At 47.3% G+C, this 11,901-nt stretch overlaps 1 pseudogene; it reads left to right on the forward strand.

Annotated features, from left to right (window-relative positions):
- Positions 1–566: 566 nt before the first annotated feature.
- LOC144607690 (transcription factor CP2-like protein 1) overlaps positions 567–11,901 on the forward strand; it is a 55,772-nt pseudogene continuing 44,437 nt past the window's right edge.

Raw genomic sequence — 11,901 nt, forward strand, 5'->3', positions numbered from 1 at the left:
TTACCCAATTGCTTTTAAACGGCTTGATTTCGCTGTCAAAATGGCTCTGCACACCATGTGTTAGGAATTGATTGCATTTCTGCCAGTGAAAAATTGGTAATTTTGTGACATAAAAATGGAAATAAATCAACAGATTCAATGTAGAGATTCAAGATCAATTTATTGTCACATTACATGAATTAATGAAAAGGCAATAGTCTTAGTCTTTGCCAAAACGTTCATGTTTCGAGTTTGATTTGAACAGTTGCGAGCATGTTTTGGGCCACTGGCCAGTCTTTCCCTGGGTGTGGATGGATCATTCACCTGAAGTGCAGTGCCTCAGGGTTTTGTGTGACTTTGTATTTGCATGTGAATTGCTGCGTAGAACTTTCCACCCCGTACGCACCCTCCCACTGCACCTGCACAGAGCCGCAGCCCCGCGCTATATAAGGGCTTGCACACAGGTGCTCAGGTTTCAGATCCTGCAGAAGTCCAGCCAACGTCCGCTGGCTAACAACTCCCCCCCTTCCCCCCCCACCCACCCCCCCCGGGAACTATCGCCCGCTCTTGAACTACACAGAGGCACCATGTTGTACTGGCACAACCAGACGGAGCACTACTGGCCAGCTCAAACCGAACACTACCACCAATATGTCAACACTAACGGAAGCCGGTGAGTAAAGAACGCGCTCAAAAACACCCTTTCCCGCACGAAGCTGAATGTTCCGCTGAGTTTAGTTTCGAGACACGGCGCGGAAACAGGCCCTTCGGCCCACCGGGACCGTGCCGACCAGCCACCTCCCTGTGCACTAGCACTATTCTGCGCACAGACGATTTACAATCTTTCGCTGGAGCTGATTAATCTACAAACCTGTCGGTCTTTGGAATGCGGCAGGAAAACCAGTTTAGCTTAGTTTAATTGTCACGTGGACTAAGGTACAGCAAAAAGCTTCCACGTCCAATGGAAACCGGAGCACCCGTAGAAGCGGGGTAAAACAGGCCCTTCGGCCCACTGAGTCCGCGCCGACCAGTGATCCCCGTATATTAGCACTGTCCCGCGCTAGGGACAGTTTGCAATTTTACAAAGCCAGTCAACCTACAAACCTGAACGTCTTTGTGGTGTGTAGCTTGATAGTAACATGGAGAAACAAGGAACTGCAGATGCCAGAACCCTGAACAAAACACAAAATGTTGGAGGAACTCAGCGGGTTGGGCAGCATCTCTGGAGGAAATGGATGGGTGACATTTCGGGTCGAGAGACTCGCTGGCACCATCACCTGAGAAGTTTCGAGACCCAAAACATCACCTGTCCATGTTCGCCAGAGATGCTGCAAGACCCTCTGAATTACTCCAGCACTTTGTGCTTTTTTTTCCCATATATACCAGCATCTGCAGTTCGTTGTGTAGTACTGTCGAAGTGGAGAGGCAACATTTCAGGTCGGGATCCTTCTTGAGATTGATTGTAGTAAGGGGGACCTGGGATAGAAGTGGAGGCAGGACAAAACCTGTCAGATAATGGGTAGAGGACTTCTCCAGACTTCCTTTGAGAACCCCCCCACCTAACCCCCCCCCCCCCCCACCCCTCCCTTTATCCCCCAGTGCTTACACTTTACAACATTTGCTGGAGGATCTCAGGACTGATGCAGAATTTCGACTGAGGTGATCAGTGGAGTTTCTGGCACAGTTTGATCTGGATCATCCTGAGGGAATCAAAGTGAGGAGATGATTAACCATCACCTATAATGTCTCAGCCAGCCAGATCAATAGCTCAACCTCTGCCTTCCCCTCCCCAATTTTCCCTAAACATTCAGATTTAGGCTGTGAAGCTGTGGAGGCCAAGTCAATGGATATTGTTAAGGCAGAGATAAATAGATAGATTCATGATTAGTACAGGTGTCAGGGGTTATGGGGAGAAGGTAGGAGAATGGGGTTAGGAAGGAGAGATAGATCAGCCATGATTAAATGGCGAAGTAGACTTGATGGGCCGAATGGCCTAATTCTACTCCTATTCCTTGTGACCTTATGGCCACCCGGTGGAAGATCTCACGGCCCCAGTCACTCTGTTCCCACCCGAGTCGTCGTACTAGTTTCACTGGTATGTCCTGTTGAGTTTCATTGTCTGTATAACTCGTTACCACCTAGCCCACAGACAACAATGGACCATTGTGGGCTCCACCTCTCCTTGATCATCTTCACTTCTTTTGCATATCTTTCATGCGTTTGTTCTATGTCTCTCTCTCTCTAAATCGCCGCCTCTATCTGTCGTTTCCTTTCCCCCTGACACTCGGTCTGAAGAAGGATCTCGATCCGAAAAACATCACCTATTCCTTCTCTCCAAAGATGCTGCCTGACCCGCTGAGTTACTCCAGCGTTTTGTGTGTATATTCAGACTGTTATATGTGTGGCACTGTGGTGCATTGGAAGAATTGCTACCTTACAACACTCTCAGCACCAGAGACCCAGCTTGGATCCTGACTACGGGTCCTGCCTGTGCTGAGTTTGTACGTTCTCTCCGTGACCCGCGTGGGTTTTCTCCGAGATCTTCAGTATCCTCCCACACTCCAAAGACGTCCAGGTTTGTAGGTTAATTGGCTTGGTATAAATGTAAATTGTCCCTAGCGTGTGTAGGGTGGTGTTGATGTGCGGGGATCGCTGGTCGGCGCGGACTCGGTGGGCCAGAGGGCCTGTTTCTGCGCTGTATCTCTAAACTAAACTAAACTAAACTACTCAGTTATGCAAACAGTGTATTCAGCAAAGATACTAGAGGAGCACGATAAACCACTCCGTTGAAATCGCCTATATTGAAGTGTAGTACGCAAAGGATCGTAATGTCCGCCATTTTAGTAAGCAAAACCTGCCGTTCGTTATGCCTCTCGCAGTGTAATCAGTGTTTTGGGGGAACAGTATGTGTGACGATACCATAAGGATGCAGAATATATCTCATCTACCAATACACAGATTTTGGTTAATTTTATTTTTAAATGTTTCTGCAAGTTTCTGCCTACTAAAATGGCGCCGTGACGTACTACGGTTTTTAGGGTCGAGTGGTCTATCTTGCTCTGCTCCACTGTCTTTGGTATTCAGTGTATAAACCAGCATCTGCAGTTCTTTATTTCTACATCTATGCTTCTGAGGTTGCTGATTCTGATTTCACAAAGACATTCCAAGTCATTCTGAGGGGGATTCTGACTGACTTAAGGCAGGACTCTCGGGATTTCAAGCACTAATGGGTTTCTAAGCACTTCCTCTGTCTGGCCTATAATGGATGTGTGAACACATTTACTGTCAATGGACAAACTCTTCCTGAAAATAGAAACACGTTAAAACCATCCAGATGAAAGGAATAACCAGAAACCTCTCTCACCAACAATGATACCTAGGTTATTGTCAGTTGGGAAATGCAGAGATTGGAGGTGAAATAAGTTTTAATGATGTCAGAAACAAAGTGATTGTTTGATTCAACGATACAGCATGGAAACAGACCCTTCGGCCCACCGAGCCTATGCTGACAATCGATCGCCCGTTCCACTAGTTCTGTGTTATCCCACTTTCTCATCCACTCCCTACACACGAGAGGCAATTTTACAGGGGGGCAACTATCCCACAATCCCGTACGTCTTCGGGATGTAGGAGAAAACACTTGGGGGGGAAACACACGCGGTCACAGGGAGAACGTACAAACTCCACACAGACAGCGGCCAAGGTCAGGATCGAACGTGGGTCTCCGGCGCTGCGAGGCAGTTTCTTCCCAGCTGTTATCAGGCAACTGAACCATCTTACCTCAACCAGAGAACAGTGCTGAACTACCATCTCCTGTACCTCTTTGATGACCCTCGAACGATCCTCGATCGGATGTTGCTGGCTTTACCTTGCACTACACGTTATTCCCTTATCATGTGTCTGCACACTGTAAATGGCTCGATTGTAATCATGCATTGTCTTTCTGCTGACTGGTTAGCACGCAACAAAGCTTTTCACTGTACCTCGGTAATAAACTGAACTGAACTAATCTTAACCTTGAGGACAAGAATTCCTTCTGATTCCCCAGTAAGGGAGCTGGGGGAGCTTTACACTACCTGGAATCAGATGTTAAACTACCTCCCCTTCCCACTCCCTCCCCTGTCCCACCTGGACCTGGTACCTATCCCCCACCCCCCCCCCCCCCCCAAACCTCCCTCCACCTCCCCTTCCCCCTCCCTCCCCTGTCCCACCTGGACCTGGTACCTATCCCCCACCCCCCCCCCCCCCCAAACCTCCCTCCACCTCCCCTTCCCCCTCCCTCCCCTGTCCCACCTGGACCTGGTACCTATTCCCCCCCCCCCCCCCCACACCTACCTCCACCTCCCCTTCTGTGTACAGGGCCTTGGTGAGACCGCACCTGGAGTATTGTGTACAGTTTTGGTCTCCTAACCTGAGGAAAGACGTTCTTGCCTTAGAGGGAGTACAGAGAAGGTTCATCAGATTGATCCCTGGGATGGCAGGACTTTCATATGAGGAAAGACTGGATAGACTGGGCTTGTACTCGCTGGAATTTAGAAGACTGAGGGGGAATCTTATAGAAACATATAAAATTCTTAAGGGGTTGGAGAGGCTAGATGCGGGAAGATTGTTCCCGATGTTGGGGGAGTCCAGAACTAGGGTGAGTCTGTGGAATTCTCTGCCACAGAAGGTAGTTGAGGCCAGTTCATTGGCTATATATAAGAGGGAGTTAGATGTGGCCCTTTTTGCTAAAGGGATCAGGGGGTATGGAGAGAAGGCAGGTACAGGCTACTGAGCTGGATGATCAGCTGGCTCGAAGGGCCGAATGGCCTACTCCTGCACCCATTTTCTATGTTTCTATGTTCCCCCTCCCTCCCCTGTCCCATCTGGCCCTGGTACCTATTCCCGCCCCCCCCCCCCACCTCCCTCCACCTCCCCTTCCACCTACTTTCCTTCCTCGAGCTTCACAATTCACAACTTTACACTTTAGAGATACAGCACAGAAACAGGCCCTTCGGCCCACCGAGTCAGCGCCGACCAGCGATCACTAGTTCAATCCTACACTCTAGGGACAACTTACAATTTTAACCAAAGCCAATTAACCTACAAACCTGTACATCTTTGGAGTGTGGGAGGAAACCGGAGCATCCGGAGAAAACCCACGCAGTCACAGGGAGAACGTACAAACTCCACACAGACAGCGCCCGAGGTGAGGATCGAACCCACGACTCTGGTGCTGTGAGGCAGCAACTCTGCCTCTGTGCCACCGTGCCACCACCACTTTTCAATCCTTTTGTCTCACACCTTCCGTCTTTCCAGCTCTGATCTTTGTCCAGCATCTTGCCCGCCATAAACCCCTCGCCTGGATAAACCTATTAACTGCCAGGATTTGTCCTGCCCCTCCTCTCTCCCAGCTTTATTCCCTCCACAGAGGCACGGTGGCGCAGCGGTAGAGTTGCCACATTACAGCGCTTGCAGCGCCAGAGACCCGGTTCAATCCCGACCACGGGTGTTTGTCTGTACGGAGTTTGTACGTTCTCCCCGTGACCTGCGTGGGTTTTCTCCGAGATCTTCGGTTTCCTCCCACACTCCAAAGACGTACAGGTTTGTAGGTTAATTGGCTTGCTATAAATGTAAATTGTCCCTGATGTGTGTGGGATAGAGTTAGTGTGCGGGGATCGCTGGTCGGCGTGGACTCGGTGGGCCGAAGGGCCTGTTTCCACGCTGTATCTCTAATCTAAACTAAACAATCAGTCTGAGAAAGAGACCCGACCCAAAATATCACCTATCCATGTTCTCCAGAGATGCCGCCTGTCACGCTGAGTTACTCCAGCACTTTGTGTCTTTTTTTTTTGTGAGCCAGCACCCGCAGATCCTGGTATCTACTGTGTTAAACTGAGGCCCTTGTTGTCGTGACAGAGACGCTGTCACTGTTACCAGCTGCACAGCGGTGGAGGAGTTATACCTGCTGCGAAGGTCGATACTAATTTCTCAGCAAAACATTCACTAGAAATAAGACAAGTTTGTCAAGGAAGGCTGTGACAATTTCACGTTAGAGCTCTCAGCCGAGAGCTGCAACCGAGAGCATGGATCCACGCTGCAATAGAGGGCAGTGGCAGCGGGTAGAGCCGCTGCCTCTCAGCACCAGCGACTGGGGTCGATCCTGACCTCGGGTGCTGAGCTGACTGTGCGGAGTTCGCATGCTCTTCCCTAACATTCGCTGAGTGAAAACGTTGCCACTCAGGTTGGCGGCACGGTGGCGCAGCGGTAGAGTTGCTGCCTTACAGCGAATGCAGCGCTGGAGACTCAGGTTCGATCCTGACTACGGGTGCCGTCTGTACGGAGTTTGTACGTTCTCCCCGTGACCTGCGTGGGTTTTCTCCGAGATCTTCGGTTTCCTCCCACAAGACGTACAGGTTTGTAGGTTTGTAGGTTAATTTACTGGGTAAATGTAAAAATTGTCCCTAGTGTGTGTAGGATAGTGTTAATGTGCGGGGATCGCTGGTCGGCGCGGACTCGGTGGGCCGAAGGGCCTGTTTCCGTGCTGTATCTCTAAATCTAAAAGAAAATCTATTCAATCTTTCCCTTCTCAGCTTAAACCTATGTCCCCTGGTTCTTGATTCCCCTACCCTAGGTGAAAGAGTTTGTGTCTCAGTGTCACAGGGTAACTCATAACAATAGGTTTAAGGTGAGGTACAGTTGGGCTGCCGGAGGTGGTAGTTGTGGCAGGGACTGTCGCAACATTCAAGAAACATTTAGACAGGTACATGAAAGGTGCAGGTTTAGAGGGATACTAGACTAAGTGGACCCGTTGGACACGTTATTAAGGGGTTGGACACGTTAGAGGCAGGAAACATGTTCCCAATGTTGGGGGAGTCCAGAACAAGGGGCCACAGTTTAAGAATAAGGGGGTAGGCCATTTAGAACGGAGATGAGGAAAAACTTTTTCAGTCAGAGAGTTGTGAATCTGTGGAATTCTCTGCCTCAGAAGGCAGTGGAGGCCAATTCTCTGAATGCATTCAAGAGAGAGCTAGATAGAGCTCTTAAGGATAGCGGAGTCAGGGGGTATGGGGAGAAGGCAGGAACGGGGTACTGATTGAGAATGATCAGCCATGATCACATTGAATGGTGGTGCTGGCTCGAAGGGTCGAATGGCCTCCTCCTGCACCTATTGTCTATCGTCTATTGTCTATTGCAACATTCAAGAAACATTTAGACAGGTACATGAAAGGTGCAGGTTTAGAGAGATACCAGACCAAGTGGACCCGTTGGGCCCAAACCTCTCCTGCATTGGTGCAGCACCCTCTCGTCCCACCCCTCCCCCTCCCCCTCCTTCCCCTCCCCTCCCCTCCCCCTCTTCCCGCCCGCACTCCATCCCCTCAACCCCCCTTATCCTCCCTCCTCCCCCTCCCCCTCCCCCTCCCCCTCCCCCTCCCCCTCCCCCTCCCCCTCCCCCTCCCCCTCCCCCTCCCCCTCCCCCTCCCTCCCTAAGAGATAGATTTAAACTTTAAAATCATATCATATCATATCATATATATACAGCCGGAAACAGGCCTTTTCGGCCCTCCAAGTCCGTGCCGCCCAGTGATCCCCGCACATTAACACTATCCTACACCCACTAGGGACAATTTTTCACATTTACCCAGCCAATTAACCTACATACCTGTACGTCTTTGGAGTGTGGGAGGAAACCGAAGATCTCGGAGAAAACCCACGCAGGTCACGGGGAGAACGTACAAACTCCTTACAGTGCAGCACCCGTAGTCAGGATCGAACCTGAGTCTCCGGCGCTGCATTCGCTGTAAAGCAGCAACTCTACCGCTGCGCTACCGTGCCGCCAATGTGAATAACTTTAAAAATATAACACCGATTTCATTGAAACTTCTTCCATTAGCACCAAAGGGACGACGGTGAGTAAGGTGGGCCTAAAATTGTTGCCCACAATTTTAGGCCCAAATTGTGGGCGACGATTTGGGCCTAAAATTGTCCAATTTCTCCGGAACAGTGTTCTATTTTCAAATGTGGAACAATAAAGAAAGTCTTGGTCTGAGTAAGACACCTGCACCTGTCTTACTGTCTCCGACTACATTTTATCTCTGTTTGCTTTGTTGTTACCTTCTCCCAACTAACAACGATCTATTCTACATTTTCCTTGATCTCCATTCCCTTTTTGTCCTGTTTTCACACCCTACACTTCCTTATCCATGTACAACCCACTCCCCTGACATCAGTCTGAAGAAGGGTCTCGACCCGAAAAAAACGTCACCCATTCCTTCTCTCCAGTGATGCTGCCTGTCCCGCTGAGTTGCTCCAGCATTTTGTGTCTGTCTTCACAATAAGGAAAGGCATTTATTACCACAGCCATCAGAGGAACTATTTATTTAAAAGGTGCCCGGACTGGCATTTAGAAAGGGCTATCAGAATGGCTTAGTGGAAGCAGGGACACTGTGGAAATGTAGGAAATTGTGCCAGCGATTTATAGTCAACAAGCAATGCGAACATGACCAGTAATCTGCTTTAGAATTGTTTATTGGGAAATAAATCTTCCCCAGAATATCAGAAGCACGTTCCCAGTTTGTAACGCGTTTTATTTACATCAACCGAGAGAGCCTCTTCCTCAGTGTGATCATGTTGATATAGTTTGCTCAGGACATCAAAAATGCTCCCACAATTCACAAGTACAATTTGAACCATGAATTGCAGATCCTACACAGATGGGCAGGACCTACACAGTAAACAGCTGGGTTCTGGGGAGTGTTGTGGAGCAGAGGGATCTAGGAGTGCAGGTACATAGTTCCTTGAAAGAGGCAGCACAGGTGGATAGGGTGGTCAAGAAGGCTTTCAGGACATTGGACCATGTCAGAGTATTGAGTATAGAAGAGAGGTCCTGTTACGTGGGTAGGAAGTTAGTTGAACCAGGGACCACAACAAAACATTTAGACAGGTACACGGATAGGGTAGGTTTAGAGGGTTTGGGGCCAAAAGCAGGCACTTGGGACTAGCTTAGATGAAGCATGTTGGTCGGTGTGGGCAAGTTGGGCTGAAGGGCCTGTTTCCACGCTGTGTGACTCTACAACTCTAAGGAACTGCAGATGCTTGGTATACAAAAAAAGACAGAAAGTGCTGGAGTAACTCAGCAGCTCAGGCAAAAGAGTGGTCTTGTTTACACTGTAGGACGGGCAATTTGCCCACAGCAAGCCCTCATCAACAGCGGTGAACAAAGTGGCTAACTAAATATTAGTTGAGGATAATCATTGATTACGATTGACTTGGGACAATTTTCGGAAACCAATTAACCTGCAAACTTGTAAGTCTTTGGAGTGTGGGGAGGAAACCGGAGAAAATCCACGCGGTCACGGGTAGAACGTGCAAACTCCGTACAGCCAGCACCCGTAGTCAGGAACAAGCCCTGGTCTCTGGCGCTGCAAGGCAGCAACTCTGCCACTGAGCCACGTGTCTGCTCTATTACCTGGGTGCCTAAAGGCTCCAGTAACACCCAGTCGTATGAATATTGATTTCTTTAACTTCAAGTAACCCCGGCATTCCCTCTCTCCCCATCTCCCCCCCCCCCCCGCCCCCCGCAAGTCGCACCAGCTTCTCGTTTACACCCAACAAACAGCTAACAGAGAGAGCATTCAAGAGAGAGCTAGATAGAGCTCTTAAAGATAGCGGAGTCAGGGGGGTATGGGGAGAAGGGAGGAACGGGGTACTGATTGAGAATGATCAGCCATGATCACATTGAATGGCGGTGCTGGCTCAAAGGGCCGAATGGCCTCCTCCTGCACCTATTGTCTATTGTCTATTGTCTATTGTCTATTGTCTATTGTCTATTGTCTATAACAGTGGCCCTGATTCCTTTATCATCATCACTTCTTTTGCATGTCTTTCATTCATTGTTCTTTATCTCTTTACATCATCGTCTATATCTCTCGTTTCCCTTATCCCTGACTAGTCTGAAGAAGGGTCTCGACCCGAAACGTCACCCATTCCTTCTCTCCGGAGATGCTGCCTGACCCGCTGAGTTACTCCAGCTTTTCGTGTCACCTATCTTCGGTTTAATCCAGCATCTGCAGTTCCTTTCTACACGAGGTGGAGAAGGACATGGTCCTTATGCTGGCAAATACAATACATCTTTATTGTCATTGTACAGGGGTACAACGAGATTGGGAATGCGCCTCCCATACGATGCAATTAAATTAATCAGTATTAATTTAAACAACCCAATGAAACAAATTGTAACAGTATTAAAACAGAATAAAGTGCAAGTAGATCTGTGCCGGTTCACTGTGTGATGTGACCATCCGGCTCAGCAGGACCAGTTCATAGCAGCTATGGTCCTGGGGAATGAAGCTGTTCCTGAGTCTGGAGGTGCGGGCGTAGAAGGCCTTATATCGTCTGCCCGATGGAAGGAGTTCGAACAGACTGTTGCAGGGGTGTGAGGAGTCTTTGTGGATGCTGGTGGCTTTTTCTGAGGCATCGTGTGTTGTAGATGCCCTCCAAAGCTGATAGCTGTGTTCCGATGGTCCTCTGAGCTCTATGGACTACCCGCTGAAGAGCTCTCCTCAATGGGATGAACTGGAGATGGGTCACCCATTTCAGGGCCACTGTGCCGCCCATTTTCATTTACCCAAGTGGACATGGCCAATGCTGTCTCAAATAGATGCGCCTCTGTACAGCCAGCCACCTTCTCCAATGCTCACTCATCTCAGATACGTGCTTGACTGAACAAATACAGCGTCAGGAGTCAAGAATGTTCTATTGTCGTCTGTCCCAGATAGAACAATGAAATTCTTATTGCTGCAACACAACACAATATGTAAACATAGTACACTGTAAATAATAATAATAATAATAATAATAATAAGAATAATAATAATAATAATAATAATAATAATAATAATAATAATAATAATAATAATAATAGTAATAATAATAAGAATAATAATAATAATAATAAGAAGAATAATAAGAGTAATAATAATAATAATAATAATAATAATAATAATAATAATAATAATAGTAATAATAATAATAATAATAATAATAATAAGAATAATACGAGTAATAATAATAATAATAATAATAATAATAGTAATAATAATAATAAGTAATAATAATAATAATAATAATAATAATAATAATAATAATAATAATAATAATAATAATAATAATAATAAGAGTAATAATAAGAATAAGAATAATAGTAATAATAAGAGTAATAAGAGTAATAATAATAATAATAATAATAATAATAATAATAATAATAATAATAATAATAATAATAATAATAATAATAATAATAATGATGTCTATTGTAGTTCAGAGCTTATTTGGAGGTTGTGATGTTTAACAGCCTGATGGCTGTAGGGAAGAAGCTGTTCCTGAACCTGGACGTTACAGTTTTCAGGCTCCTGTACCTCCTTCCCGATGGCAGGGGTGAAATGAGTGTGTGGCCAGGATGACAATAGACAATAGACAATGGGTGCAGGAGGAGGCCATTCAGCCCTTCGAGCCAGCACCACCATTCAATGTGATCATGGCTGATCATTCACAATCAGTACCCCGTTCCTGCCTTCTCCCCATACCCCCTGACTCCGCTATCATTAAGTGGTGTGGTTTTCTGATGATGCCGGCTGCCTTTTTGAGGCAGTGACTCCCATAAATCCCTTCGATGGTGGGGCGGTCAGAGCCGGTGATGGACTGGGCAGCTTTCACAACGTTTTGCGGCCTTCAACAGATATCTTCAACACACTGATGCCACGCGTGCTTACCAATGAATTCCAATGTAGTGAGTTCACCTCCTCATGTCAAACGCAAATTGCTCTAGGATTTTAATACATTATCATAAGCACGATAATGACTCTTTTGTGGACATGAATATTCTATTCCACAAAGAATTTGTTTTACTTTAGGGTTAATCTAAATTGGAAGCACTCACGGAGA

Source organism: Rhinoraja longicauda, chromosome 29 (assembly GCF_053455715.1).
Source record: "Rhinoraja longicauda isolate Sanriku21f chromosome 29, sRhiLon1.1, whole genome shotgun sequence".
Classification (NCBI taxonomy): Eukaryota; Metazoa; Chordata; class Chondrichthyes; order Rajiformes; family Arhynchobatidae; genus Rhinoraja; species Rhinoraja longicauda.